The sequence below is a fragment of the Cyanistes caeruleus genome, chromosome Z (genome assembly GCF_971803275.1).
Source record: "Cyanistes caeruleus chromosome Z, bCyaCae1.hap1.1, whole genome shotgun sequence".
In the NCBI taxonomy this organism is placed as follows: Eukaryota; Metazoa; Chordata; class Aves; order Passeriformes; family Paridae; genus Cyanistes; species Cyanistes caeruleus.
In genome coordinates this window covers 2,334,546-2,349,181 of record NC_141732.1, presented here as the reverse complement: position 1 = coordinate 2,349,181, position 14,636 = coordinate 2,334,546, and the positions used below count along the sequence as shown (strand labels likewise).

Sequence of the window (14,636 nt, the reverse complement as noted above, 5' to 3'; positions counted from 1 at the left end):
GTAAGTCATTTTTCTTACTACAGCTGATCCACATAAATATGCAAAACCTGCCAGCAAAATAACCCAGTAAACCAAAAAAAAAAAAGTATTTTAAATATTTGCTTGTAAAGTTGCAAGTATTGCTACACCTCTACGTGGAAATATCATTTAAAGAAAACAGGGCTCTTAAAGGAAGAATGAGGCAGAACTCCAACCCTAAAGAAACTTGACAAAAAGTTTAAATTAAGGAGAAGCTTTCAGATTTTTAACCTGTTGCATCTTCCACTGTCTGGTTTTTTAATTAGAACTTTATTTGCCTACTTATAATCAGAGAGCCACAGAGCTTGTTGATAACATGGTCTTTAAAGACCTAATTTATTTTCATGAAGACTGCTAAGAGGATGGGAAAAAAGTAATTAACTATTATCTCTTTTTTTTCCTAATAACCATAAACTTATTAAATGACTAATAGTCAAAGTGTGGGCATGCAACATGCATTTTAGCATCATTTAATCCTGAACACTTAAAGAAAAAATGTTAACAAAACCCAGAATTATTTATGGAGCTATGGTAATGCACTGATACCTCAGCATCTGCATATACATGCAGTTTCCCTTTCAAGTGGCCTGGATTTTCAGGTTCTTCACAATTTTATGGATAACCTTTAACAAGAAGCTGTCAGTAAATTTGTCCAACTGCTTTTTCTCATGCTGTGCTCAAAAACTGCTACTTCACTGTGACTTAAACAAAAAAAAAAAATAGTCTTCATAGATAAAAGCTTATTTAACTTGCAATTTTTTTGAGACCTATTGAATAAGAATTTTGCTCTTGCTTTTACATTAAATTATAAAATTTATGAAGAACTTGGCTAAGCATTAATCTTGATCCTACAAGAAAATTTCTTAACTGAAAATATATGTAGACAATAAAAACATATGAAACAAAAACCTAAGGAAGTCCATACAAACATCCTTTTAGGTGCTAAAATGTATTTGAAATAAATAATGTGATTTCAGCAGGTGTTGAAGGCACAGATGCTCACAACAAACTACTTAGTCAATTATTTGTGTATTTTTAAATCTGCAATCTGATATTAATGAAAATTTTGAAAAATATCATTGTTTGGTTGGTTAGTTTTTTAAGTGGTTGCACACTTTTTGTCTTCAAACAAAGTACCCTATTAATAATTTTTATCATTTTTCTCTCCTTTTAGTTAGCAAAACTCAAGATGCACAAATCAGAAGGTAATTTCCAGAAAACTGCTGGTGGTGGTGAGCAAGTGATGTAGCCTAGAGAAAACATTTCTGAGAAGAAAAGATTTCTCCAGAACTAACAAAGACTTGGTTTTTCCTAAAGTAAACATTACTCTAAAGCCAATTTTAGTAAAAAAAAAAAAAGAAACAAAACAAAAAAATTGGCCTTCTCAAGAAAATAAATATTTATGCCTAAATTCGTATTGAATGAAAAGCAACCAAGTTTCTAAACATACTTAGGGCTTGAATTTAAAGCCTGGGTGATCTCCCAGGTGCTTTAGAGGATCATGAATCATTCAAAGGTCACAAAAATGCACCTGTCCCCAGCCTTCTGAGCAGATATATTTGGCATTTCCTCCAAAGCCAGCACCTTTACCTAAACATTAATTCCTTTAATGCCACGTTTATCCATGGTTGGTGGGGAGAGGAAAGGCTCAGAGAACACTGCAGAGTTCTTTCAGCGCTCCTGACTGCTGGACTCTCCTTGGGAGCTCAACCCAAAGGATGGAATAAAACCCTACCAACCTCCCCTGGCACCACGTGGCAGCAGGGCATCCAGTGAAAAACAACGCTAAATCCTCACAGAACACGTCAGCATCGCTCCCAAAAGTGAATCCCAAGGATTCAAAATCCCTTTAAATGTGGTGCAATTCGAAAGGGAATTGGAGCAACTTCATTAACTGGTGCAGATTTCATAAGTTTCTCACTGAAAGCACTTGACAAGGTTTTTATTTTAATGAAATTAAGATTAATCGTTTCCATACGACGAAGAAAATGTTTTTAATATCCGAGAGGTCTTTCAGAAAGATTAAATCTAACAAGAAATTATGTTTGAAATACATTATTAAGAGCATTTCCTCCTAACCTCAGGTTGGTGCAAGTAATACCACACATTTTAAACGCAGCCCTTATCTGTAGCAATTCAGAAAACACACACCACGTGTTTAGAAAGAAGGGAGAAATAGCTGTAGGCAAAAACCTCCCATTTAAGCTGAGAGAGACCAAGAAAACACACACCACGTGTTTAGAAAGAAGGGAGAAATAGCTGTAGGCAAAAACCTCCCATTTAAGCTGAGAGAGACCAAGATTTTGTTGTTTTTGGGTTTTTTTTCCCCCAAATGGTCAAATGTTCCGTGCACTTGCTTTCAGCTGTAGCCTGAGACCCAGTTACAAATTTCAGTTCACCACCCTTCCTCATTACTTGGCTTACAGTGCTAATAAACTGAAATAGAAATTATTAAAGTTGCAATTTTTTAGGAAACCAACAAAGCTAGGAAACTTTTACAAGCTTACAATCATAGAAATTAATCTGTTCGTTTGGAAAGGATCCTCTTAGGGCTGTTTGCTTCCTACATGTCCTTCGTAACATTACTGATTTAATAATACCCTAAAGATATCTCAGTTATTATCGTGAAAGTATTTAAGGATGGTTACAAGATGATAATTTTCCTAATTATTCTGATACCAATTTTCCCTTTAAATTCACCTTCGAGCAAAAACATGACTTGCCTACTGTTTCAAGTATAAAGTATGATTTTCTTAGGCTGGTAAAAATGAAAAGGTTAATCCAGGTCCAAAGTGATGTCTCTATTCTTTTCCTGTAAATGTGGCACTAACCTGGTCCCTCCATTCCAGCAAACTATAATAGTCTTTCATTTCAAGGCAGAAGAATTTTGGATACCTCCTCATGTTCCTCTCTCATCCACCAGGATCTCCCAGTGATTTCATTAACACACAATTCAGACTGCAGACACGGTTTAGGCCCTGAACTTGCCGGCAGGGCTCATCAAATAAATTAATTTATCATGCACAGTGGCAGCAGCAGTGTCCCACCACAGGCTACATCCCCTAAGATCAACCTGTAGTCACAGGTCTGAAAGAAACTTCCAGTGCTTCAGAGAAAAAGGAAAATTATAGAATGTGAGCAAAAAATGGCTACTCTGTTTTATTATTCTGCTAGATGTTAGTGTATTTCCAGCACAAAAATGCATATGAATCAAAATTAATGCAACGTCAGCACGAGTAATTAGTGAATTCTCTGTCTTCCTGCTAAAAGAGGTTCCACATAATTTTTCTTAATTGCCACAGCACCACATTACTGATTCACTGCATTTTATTAACTGATCCACATGAATTTTGGTGCAAGGATGGCCTTTAACACAGTTTATGCCTTTTAATGCATCTGTTTGAATGATGAGTTCTGCTCCTGTGCACACCCCCGGCCTGATGTGAAGATGGGGTTGTTTCATCACACTCTCATGGGCAGTGTAAAACTGAGGGGAGAACTTCATGGGAGGTTTTAAACATCCTCCCAAGGCTGCCAGAGCTCCAGGAGAGTGTGGAAAATTCTTCCAGGGAGGGAGTGCTGGGGTGTCTGTGCAGGGCCAGGAGCTGGGCTGGATGGACCTCGTGGGTCCCTTCCAGCTCAGCATAGTTTATGATTCCATAAAAAAAAATAATAAAAATAATTTCTTATATGTACACCTTTAGAACTCAGACTTCTCCCCATACCTGTGCAGCTTTGGCAGAGTTGAGCAGCTTTCTTCACGTTTTTCTAAGGAGAAATGTTGATTTAATGTGCTGCCTACAACCACTGTGTGTATTTTCTCATATAGGAAAGCGTTCTTCTCCTAATATCTATCTCCTAATATCAATACAGTGTTGAATACACGATTTAATTATTCTTTAATAATTCTTTGAATTGTTTTGTCTTTATCTCTGTCACACTTGCTGGCTGGACATGGAACAATATGTCAAAAAAAGGTGTACAGGGTACTTAAAAAGCCATTAATGCCTCGCATCAAAGGAATCCTGAATCCTCAGTCTTTCTGGTCTGAATTATTATATGGCCTACATAAAACTAATTTATCAAAACAGATAAAAATGACCACATCTGCATAGAACTCTAACACATGTGAATTTTCTTTTAAATCATGAACCTGTTTTTATGAAACTTGTCAAAAAATGGGCATTCCTGCATGCAACTCTTAGTGTGATCAATGCACCAACATTTCAAATTACATAGCCCCAGACAGAACAGACTCCTTTCTCTAGAATTGAGGAAAAAAAAAAAGTGCAGCTTTAGTTATAAAGAACAACAAAGAACTAATACTTTGTGAAACTGGTGATTTGCAGCGCTGCTGGAAGCATGTTTACACGTTCCAGCACTCTGTGCCCCATGTAGAGTTCATTTTATTCTGTCCTCTATGTTTATGGGTAGTTTGGTGTTCTTTCCTAAAAACTTTTATCCACCTTCCCCTTCATAACACTTTTACTGAAGAAGGACTGTACAGGTGTTGCCAAAAATTTAAAAAAAAAAAAAAAAAAGTTTTAAAAAAATTATAAATAGAGGTGCCAATGAAACTTAAAAAATAGCTTTAAAATAGGTTATTAGGTTGGTGATCATTAATAATTCTGGACAGCTCCAAGTGACACCATGTTCTGCTGCAGCAGAATGTTCTGCTGGTGGAGGGTCAGCCCCCATAACAGAGGCTGACATTGAATTAGAATCTCCACTCTTTTTAATTAAACTGTTGTGAGGGTGGTGGATCCCTCATCTTAATTCAGGGTTAAATAGAGGTGTGTAATTATACTGTTCCATAGACCTAACATCAGGACAAATCTAAATGGTTTTAAAGCCATTCTGCAACGGTGTTAAACTATTTTACATGCAATGTACTATATTTCCCTCTAATTAGCTGTATAGCTAGTAATAGCTTAAGTAATTGATATGATTTATTTAAACCTAGGCACAGACCCCTGGCAGAATTGGGCAGATAAATTTGAAATTAGTTTAATATCACAGTCACCAGATTACATTTAACTCTCTCCCATGCCTCAATTTCCTACTCTTCACCTGTAAATTAGTGAGAATATTTTCTTCACTGGGTCACAGTGCTGAGTTTCAGGAGAGGTTTGTGTGATCAACAGCAGTTTAAGCTTTTGAGCACTGCAGTTTTAGAAGAACAGCATTCCAAATAACTCAGCCTTTAGTTTTATAACACGAGAATTTGTCTTAAATTATTTTACAAAGCTGAAGAGAAAACACAGGGAGAAAATGGGAGATGTCTCTTTAGTAGTTTTATTAAATCCATATATTTGAATATTTGTATACCACTGCAGTGCCCAGATTAAATTCACTTTGTGGCAAACCTGAGAAATATTTAATCATTGTTCTTTTAGCCTTCATGCTTTGGCTTCCTTAAAATGCATGGAAAAAAAAAAAAAAAACAAACCCAAAACTGTAGGATTGACACCAGAAGACCACAGATCTCTCACCTGCTACTGCTGGCCATGGCCACACAGCCATAATTCTTCTCTGTGTATTTTTTTTTTAATAAACTTCACTAAATTGAGACAAAGAGTTGCTTCTGTGGATGACAGGACAGACCAAGGTTTGACAGCAGGGTGCTGCCATCATCACCCAGCACACCCATAAGACTCAAGGAGCTGCTGGTTTATTTCCTTTTCCACCCTCTTTCCTCTCCCCTTCTGTTTCCAGCTGAGCTGAAAAGGGAGGCTTTGGGTCAAGTGAAATGGAAAGGGAGTTTTTTCCCCCGATGGTGGCAGTGGGTTTCATTTTTTAATCAGTGCCATATCTGGCTGTGGATGCACCCCTTAGCAGCAGCAGCAGCACCTCAAAGTCGTTTCTAAAATAATTAGTTAAATTGGTTTATTTTAACCAGTGTTTTCTCAGCTGTTTATTGTCAAATACATTCTTTAGCAGCAGCCTAGCCCCCCGAAAAAGGGACAGCTGAAGGGATTCCAGTGGGCATCTGCTTCACCACAGCCTCCAGAATTTATTGGGACTGTGGGATTTCACCCCTCAAAACCCTCATGGGAAAACTCAATATTGAGTTTATCCCTACTGCACTTTTATCAAGTCACAAAAGAATTTTGAAGCAGCTGCTTTTCTCCTTCCTTCCCATCCCTGTCTCTTCCTGGTTTTAAAAGTTTTGATGATTGCATGGCCTGAAACAGCTAAATCAGAGGAGTTGAGATTTTTGAGCTTTTTGATTTGGTGAGTGCTCAAGAGATCTTAATGCTGATCAAAGTGAGCTTTTTGGAGTTTTCAATAATATATCCAGCTTTCCCTTTTGGTTTTTTAATTTTCTGACAACGGCCATGAGTTCTTCAGCTTTTGTCAGCACATCACACAATACAAACATCTTTTGATGTCTATTAAGCTGTCAAATATATAAATTTTAAATATTTTTATAATTTGAGTTTTTTAAATGTAGAGAATTATGAGTTGTTTTCCAGTACAGAAAAAAATTACAAACTCTTCCTTCTAACTAAGGATTACATACCTCTAATTGACATTAAATAATGTTATTTCTTTTATTTTTATTTATAAATTCTGTGAGCAGTAATTTTTATTTTTTTGTAATTTCTTCTTTAAATATTTTTTTTTCTTAGGAAAACATCATATTTAAATTAAATTTCACTGAAAATTTACAAAACAAAGTAAAACACAGAATATTTACCATCTTTGGAAGGTCATCAAAAGACAACAAAGGCATTTTAAAAAAAACCAAAACAACAAACCAGCTCATGATCACCAACATCATTATGCCAGTAAGAAAAGGATTTTCTCATTCCTGAATTTTGTTCAAACTATTTTCTCTGAAGTACTGTGTATCCCCAGCATAATTTCTGAAATATTTTATATAATTTAAAGTGCTGTTCATAACCCATTAGGGAAGAGAAGACACTGCTTCCCTTAGGCAGAGGGATTTTGGGGAACTTTTAACTTTAAAAAAACCCCAAACGATCATGACAAACCCATGGTTGTGGTTTTACAAGTGATGTTTGACAGAGAAAAACAATTTCTTGCTCCACAGATATTTGTGGGTGCCACTCTGGGACACAAAATCCAGCACTGGATTCACTTTTGATGGTGGGAGAAGAGATCCCTGACAGCAGCACTAATTCTGGCCACATCTCAGCTGCCTTCAGTGCTGTTTTAACGCTGTTAAATGGTGTTTCTGCACATCTGGAGCATCTGAGAGATTTCGTCCATGCAGAGGGAAGCTTCACACAGCTTCCCCAAAAGTTAAGTGCTGAGAATAGGCTCACAGTGGAATGATAATCAAAAAGCTGTACAAAAGCTCAGGATCAAAAATAAAAAAATAAAAAAGAAAGTAAAAAAAAAAAAAATTAAAATCAGGAACAGTACCAGATTATAGAAAGATTTTAATTTGGTTTAATGCTTCTGCATCTGTTCAGCCACTAAAATTTTCATATGCAACAAGCAGTATAAGACAACTGTTCACAATCGGTGTCTAAAGAGCTCCAAGTCAGAAGTGTTACTCTACAACTTTTTATTTTTAAACCTAAAAAGAGAGAATGCTAAGGGCATGGGGAGAATTAGAGAACTCAACTAATCTCAAACTGAAAAATAAATTTTAAAATGTTCTAATCTGTGTAACCTCCAGTAGTATTCTCATCAGATTTGGACGTGCTTAAACCTGAGTATATTAACACACCAAATTAGTACATATTTGAGTATACTTAGATATTTTCAGCAAGTGAGCACACCAAGAGCTTGTTCTTTGCGTTAAGTCTCTGAACAAAACCCATCTGTTGTGCATGCTTCAGCTCAAGGAACTAAAAATAAAATTTCCAGTCTGTTTTCTGATGACTGCTTTGTACAGAAGAGCAAGTAATTCCGGTGATATCAACCTTCTGATTGTTCAGCAGCTGTTGAAGGAGTTAACATTGAATTATTTAAGCTTTGGAAGAAATCACCCTTTAAAAAATTTGTACAGAGATAACATAGCATATCTAAATATCCAGCACAGCTGAGCCTAAAAAAATATCAAAGTACAACAGCAGGAGGGAATTCTTCTTTCTGAGGAGAAAGATGTTTATGGTTTTATACCTTCATCCTTGTGCAAGTTTTTATCTTTGTAAAATGCAGTCCCTAGATATAAAAATCTTCTTTTCCCCCAGCCAGCTCCTTCATTTGTATAACAGGAGTGCCCCACCTCTGTTTCCCAAGGAGAGCTTTGAGCAGTGGAGTTGACTCAGTCTGTAAATCCTGGCTGGCAGAATTTCCTTTCCCAGGTTCACCGGAAATTCCAGCAGTGTTTCTGCAGCCCCGGGTGTTAATTAACCCTTAACACAATAATTAACACTTAACAGAAAGTGTCGTGCAGCTGAGCACTCACAGCACTGCACCTACTTCCAGCCACAGCCACTTTTACTCATCCCCCAAAACGCCTCAGCACCTCTGCTGTGGAAGCAAATTAGAAAAAAAACAAAAAAAACCCCACAAAAAACCCAAAAACAAACAAACCAACAACAACAAAAAAATGGAAAACAAAAAAACCCCAAAAACCCACCAAAAAACCCCAAACAAACAAAAAAACCCAGAAGAAAACAGAACAAAAAATAACCAAAACAAACCCACCAAAACAAAACAAAAAAATACCCAAAAAACCCAAAAAAATCAACCCAAAAAAACCACCACAACACTTATTAGCACTTGCTCACCTAGCAGGACTGTTTTCATGCAGATGCCTTAATTTAAATAGGCTCTGCCATGGTTATTACCTGTAGATGCAGCCTTGTTTCCACCTGTGGAGGTGAGAGACAAGGTTTATCAGGTGTGTACAGCACAGCCTTTGTTGTGCTCACACTTTTTGGGGTTTTTTTGAGGCTATTGATTAGCACTTTTAGAAGACTCCTTGTCAAACTGTTGACCCAGGGCAGGCTCCTCGCTATTACTTACCAATTTTAATATATTAATTGAATTCCATTAATGGCAATCTCTGAACTGTGAAACTGCTGTCTATTCCCCGTGACCCGAAGTTGTCCTGTTTTAAATCCATTAAATTAAATTATGTGATACAAAGGTTAATTAATCATGCATACCCAGCAGCAGAAAATCAGAGGTATAAACAGAATATTGATATTCTGCTGCCACTTGGAATCGTGATGGAATTACCCACAGGTGTCCTTCATGAGTGCTGGTGATATAATTAATGGTAATAAACTCTGGCCTTGGTAACTAATTTGATCAGCTATGGAGAACATTTCACTTAAGTGATTTCAGGAGCTCATGAACTCTTAAAAACAGAAAGTTATTCTCTTTTTCACATGGATACAGTTTGGAAGCATCAGCCATTAGCTAATAAAAGTTGAATGATATGCCATCAGGCTATAGTTTCTCTTAATAGCCCAGTGCAGTAAAGCTGGCACCATTAAAATCTAACATACTAAAATGACTCTCTGCCACAGGTGCAGTAATATTTTACATTTCCTTTCCGAAATGAAGAAGTACCTCTCTGTCTTTGACACAGTATCACTTCTGACATCAAACTCTCCTGCTACATTCCCCAAAACACTGAGACCAAAGCCCTCAAAATCCTCAAAATCAAAATCCTGCAGTAGTTGCAATGAAATTTTGAGATTTCCTTCCTTATGAAAGATATTCAAGTAGCGCTGTTCTCCAATTTTAACTTACCATGCTTAACTTAATTCTTGGAACCTTGCACTGCAGCTCTCTGTCTTCAATGCTTTACCCCTCATGAGAGAAGGATTTTCATTTCCAACCCTTACGAAGAATTTTTCTGCTAAAGAAATCTTAATCACAATCTGCCTGGAAATAGTAAAATTTAAAAAAAAAAAAAAAAATAAAAATTTCAAATTTTAAAAATTTTAAAAATTTAAAATTAAAAAAAAAAATTAAAAATAAAATTACAAATTCAGTAATTTGTTGCTTTTGGAAATGGTGGAGCCAGTGTGGAACTACCTCATATGGACTTTAATGGGGTTTCAGGGTGGGATTAATGATGTGAAATGCATCGTCTGTATTGATGGTAATGTGTCTGTAGGAATATTAAAACAGGATTGAGAATGCTGCACTATGGACAACCCAACTGGGAGGGAGAAAGAGAAAAAAAAGAAAAAAAAGATATTTTTAAGCCTCATTTTTAATGTTCCATCTGTCCTGCAGCCAGCTTTGTAGAAGACTGGAAAGGTCCAAGTTTCACAGAAAAATGTGAGCAGATGGAGGAAATATTCAGATAGCTGAACTTTTAACAGGTGCAGGCATTTGTCTTTAGATAAAGTCTAACTCAGTCTTGTTAGGCTTCCACAGGAAAGATAAACCTTCTGGAAAACAGGTATGGAACTCTGGAGATATTTATTAATAACACAGGAAACCCAGTGTTTGAATGAGTTTAACCACTACTGAACAGGAGAGAAAAATAAGTGTATTCCATGATCTGTACCAGGTGCAACAGCATCCAAACTATAAAAAGAAGTGTAACATGCATGTAAGAATATATAAATATGTTTACAATTCCTTTTAATATATTCTTATATATGTAGAGATCAAGGGATTAAAAAGAAATAAAATAAAAAGAAATAAAATAAAAAGAAATAAAATAAAATAATAAAATAAAATAAAAATTCATGCATAAAACCAGTCCAGGCTGAATAAAAAAACAGCACTGAAACTGAAAATAGCACTTAGAATTTAAGGAGAAGTTACATTTCTCCATAAATCTTGCTTTCCCAGTTCTAGGCTAAGATCCAGTACAAGAACATTATTGCCCCAGACTCAGAAAATAAATTCTTAATTTTTTTTAAACCCCAGCTCTACCAGTCTGGAAGTAAGTGGAGCTCCCAGCTCATACAGCAACATTCAGGTAATTTTGTAAATAAGGAAAAAATTGGTGATTTTGTTACTGGTTTTGTTGGTTTGTCTTTAATTTTTTTTGATAGTTTGGTTTTATTTTTAAGCCTTTTTTTTTTTTTTTTCAGAGATGTCTGGCTCATAAGTTTCTTATAGACCTGCAGTTTTATGCAGTCTGGAGGAAAACAAGTAATTAAAAATACATAAATCTGAAGGTGTGGGCTTGAGTCAGGCCCCTGCTCCCCATGTTATCAGTTTTCTGCCACAAACCACCTCAGAAAGCACAAACTGTCACAGGAATAAAAGATTCTGGCGAGTTTTTGTTCTTACTTTGCCAGGCCTGAAATGCCCGGCTGTACTCACATGAAATGCTCACAGCATATGGAACAAAAATTGAAATTACACCTTTATACACAGCAGTCCAGTTTTGTCAGGGGAGAGAAGATTTATTTCATCAGCTCAGTTTTTCCCTCAATATAGGAGAAACAGGATTGAAATCTTCTTTTTCCTTCCCTGCCTTACACTCCAAGGCTGAGGAGCTGGGTCAGGACTTGTGGATCTGAGGTTAGAAACCTCTTGTTGCTCATGGTCTAGTTAGGAAACTGAAAAAGGTCTGGTAGCATAAGAGAAGGTGTGGAGATTTTGACTTTAAAGTAAAATATTTAAAATTTATCTATGTTTTACACAACAACCTCAAGACCCCAGTTGGATCTATCCTCTTTTTTCCTTTATTCCTTAAAAAGAAAACTAACCTTTGAAGAAGGAGTGTGAAATGCAAAAAAAACAAAAAAAAAACACCCCAAAACAATCAAAAAACCTCACAAAACAAAAACAAACAAAAAACCCCACAAAAAACCTCAAAACAAAACAAAAAACCCAAAAAAACCCCCACCCCAAACATCTGGAAGTTAAAGAACTCAAGGAATTCTAATTTTAGGTTTTTAGTAATTGAAAGTGGGTGACAGAGCTGACATGATTAGTTTAAAAATGGGATAAATGGGACTGGCATATTACAAGCAGGTGTTAGAAGCCTTCACAGGAGCAGGTTACTAACAACACAATTGTGCAATATTTATCTGCATCTTATAAATATCAAAGTCCAGGAAAATGAAATAAATCTCGTATTTTAATAACGTTCCAAATTAGTGCAAAATACACAAGTGAAAGAGAGGGAAAAAAATAGAAAAAATACTGGATTTTAAAGGTAGCAGTTATGCAAACAGCAGTGAAAGGAAGGATTAGTAAATTTCCAGTCATCTGGAAATTTAGGAAATTTCTAGGTAATCCCTGCAGAAAAGTCTGGAAGTATTGATCCTCCACCACTCAATGGGAATATAATACTCATAACACTATATCCAGTCACATTTGCCAGTTTTTAATCATGCTGGCTCTTTTTTTTACCCGGAAAATTTCTCTTTTGTGACTAAAGGAAACTTAAAATAAATAAGACGAGGACAAAAATAACCTAAAAATCATGAAAATATCTTTTAAAGCATATTAGAGCCAATTCCTCTAATATTCCTCAGACTCCCATTTAACCTTTGAGACTCGGATTTTCTCTGTTCAGCCAAATTTCAGAAATGATAATTTTGTTATTTGTGGAAGCTGATTCCCTAAAATACCGAGGAAGAGAGTTGAAAACTGCATTCAAATGAATTTTGAATTAAAAACTGCATTGAAATGAATTTTGAACTAAAAACTAGGAACAGAACACCTTTATTCCACATACCCATGAATCAGGACACCTTCAAGATTTCCAGACCAAGTTTTCTTCTCCCAGCAGCACAAGGCAGTAGGAGGAGAAGGCCTTTGGAAAATAACTTTAGTCAAAAATTTGAGCTTAAGACTCAAATTTGTTGATGTTGACTGAATTGCATCCCCAAAAGTAGGTGTTGCTCACTTCATCATCAGAACTTACAGCTTCCATATCTATAAACAGCCAATGCTGAAACAAAAAGAAAAGCAAGAAAATAAACAAACAAACAAACCCCAATAATACAATAAAATAAAAAATAAAATAAAAAAAATGGAAAACAATTAAAGAGCTTGGCTCTGTTTAGGAATGATGCACAGAAAACAAATTGTGAATTCAGAGCTGATAAATTTTAAATTCAGCCCCTAACCCTCTCAGCACGCTTTAGCTGTTCTGAGCTCTTGGCAAAGGGAGGACAGCAGCTGCAAATCAAAAAAGAAGCAGAAAACAGGTCCTGTCTGCAGCCACAGACACCATCAGCAGGAACAGCCTTTCCTGCCACCATTTCAGAGCCAGGGCTGCAGGCAGAAATGCCAGGTTGGAGGATTACTGACACGCGTGTCCAAAGTTTCATTAGCACCCCCTGGGAAGCATCCATCTACATAAATGAATATTTTTTCGCTTTCCTCTTGCCTCAGAATTAACTCAAAGCGCGATTAATAAACTATCCTGACAATTGTTACAGTCAAGATATAAATTCTGAGGCAAAAAACACTGGGATTAAAAAAAAAAAAAAAAAAGAAAAAAGAAAAAATCCATTTTAAGGAGTGTTAAAGGTCTGAAGGACAAACTGGCCCTACCTCCACAAACACTAATGACCTGCTTCTGCTGGTTATTTTAACTCAGTAAAGTCTATTTTTATAAACAGTTGGTGACAGAACTTAATAGTTACGAAGAAATGGGCTGGACCAGACTGAAATGAGTGAGATCCTGACCTTTGTCATGGTACAACGACTTGGACAATCAATACTTTTAATTTCGTTAAAGCAAACCTCTGATCACAGTGTCTTGAACCATTATTTAATTTTCTTCCTTGAATGAAGTATCCTAAGAACATTCAAATATTAATAGGGTTTATCTTGGTTTGATAGCATAAGATAGTGCTGTGCAACAAACCTCACGTCTGTTTTCTTGTGCAAGTGTTCAGCTAAAGGAAAAATGAATGTTTTGAAGCATCTTTTATGGCCATTATGTTTTCAGAACGTGGAATTCATTTCTCTTTGTGCTATTAATAAGATTAGAAAACACAGATTAAAAACCCACGGCTCTGGGGATCTGTCCACCTCACACATTGATGACAACTCTGGGAAAATAAATCCCAGACTCAGTAACAAACAGGAAGGTAAGCACCCTCTTTCATGGGTTGTGTTATGTGTGACAAGAGCCAGCTCAGGAGGGATTATCATCTACAGATCCTGCATCTGGGATACCCTTCAAAAACCTTTTGGTGCCTGTGGCAGGGACACAGCAACACTTGACAGAGTTTTTGGAAAAGGAACCTCCCACCCATCCCACTGTACAGGGAGAGTGGGGAACAGCAAGACTGAAGCAGGAGGAAAAGAGCTTCCTGGCAAAATTCCAGCAGCAAATTAAGTGAGGCCTTAAGGAGAGAGATGAGCTACTTAAATCTGTTCCCATAAAGTGCAAAGCCAAAACTAATTGGCAGTACTCTGCAGGTTTTATGTCTCACTGTGAAAATGGCTCTCCCTCTACGGTGGGTACATTTATTACCTACTGTAACACCTTCTGCCCTTGTTTCAAATCTTCTCTTCTTTCAACCACAAAACATGCAGGGGTTGCATATTCCCTCTGGAAGTGGGTGAAGGCTGATGTTCCAGGAAGGAGAAAATTCAAGTTGGAAATCTCTGGGGTTCTGGTTGGGGAGGATTTTTTTTTTTATTATTATTATTATTTTTAGAGCTGCATTCAAGCCTGAACTTTCATACTGATCTGAGTCTGATGAATCCCAGCTGCCTTTACAGATGGTCAGAATTCTTCCTTCCAT

The 14,636-nt window shown here is 36.5% G+C and overlaps 1 long non-coding RNA gene across 1 annotated transcript; it reads right to left on the bottom strand.

Annotated features, from left to right (window-relative positions):
* Window positions 1-6,547: 6,547 nt before the first annotated feature.
* On the bottom strand, window positions 6,548-8,353 carry LOC147647979 (uncharacterized). The gene is made up of 2 exons (XR_015280542.1): window positions 8,116-8,353; window positions 6,548-7,934 (listed from the first exon to the last, which is right to left on the bottom strand). It is a non-coding gene; the product is annotated as an uncharacterized LOC147647979 (long non-coding RNA).
* Between the last annotated feature and the right edge of the window lie 6,283 nt (window positions 8,354-14,636).